Source organism: Cyprinus carpio, chromosome B23, assembly GCF_018340385.1.
Source record: "Cyprinus carpio isolate SPL01 chromosome B23, ASM1834038v1, whole genome shotgun sequence".
NCBI lineage: Eukaryota > Metazoa > Chordata > Actinopteri > Cypriniformes > Cyprinidae > Cyprinus > Cyprinus carpio.
The window spans coordinates 1918418-1918791 of NC_056619.1; positions in this window are offsets into that span (position 1 = coordinate 1918418).

Sequence of the window (374 nt, forward strand, 5' to 3'; positions counted from 1 at the left end):
TTGCTGTTTTGGCGACTGTGGAACTCGAACTGTGTTGTGGCGTGACGGTATGTGAACATAAAGCACCACCGCCGCCCAGGGGCATTACTACAGTGGGCGCACTCCATGGTTCTGATGGCTACCCTGCGGCGCCAGATATGCTTCCCCATACTGGATGTGGGGGGGATCACGGGAAGGAAAGTGACAGTGGGTGTATTCAGGAGGAGAGCCGGTGATTTGGTTCTGGGCCTGTGAACTGTGAACCTGCCCGCAGCCAATCTTCCTGGAACAGGTCAAGATCCACATGTTATCATTGGTGATGCTGCATTCCCTCTACACAACAACCTCATGTACTTCAGGTATGTCACAGACATAATGTATTTATTTAATATATA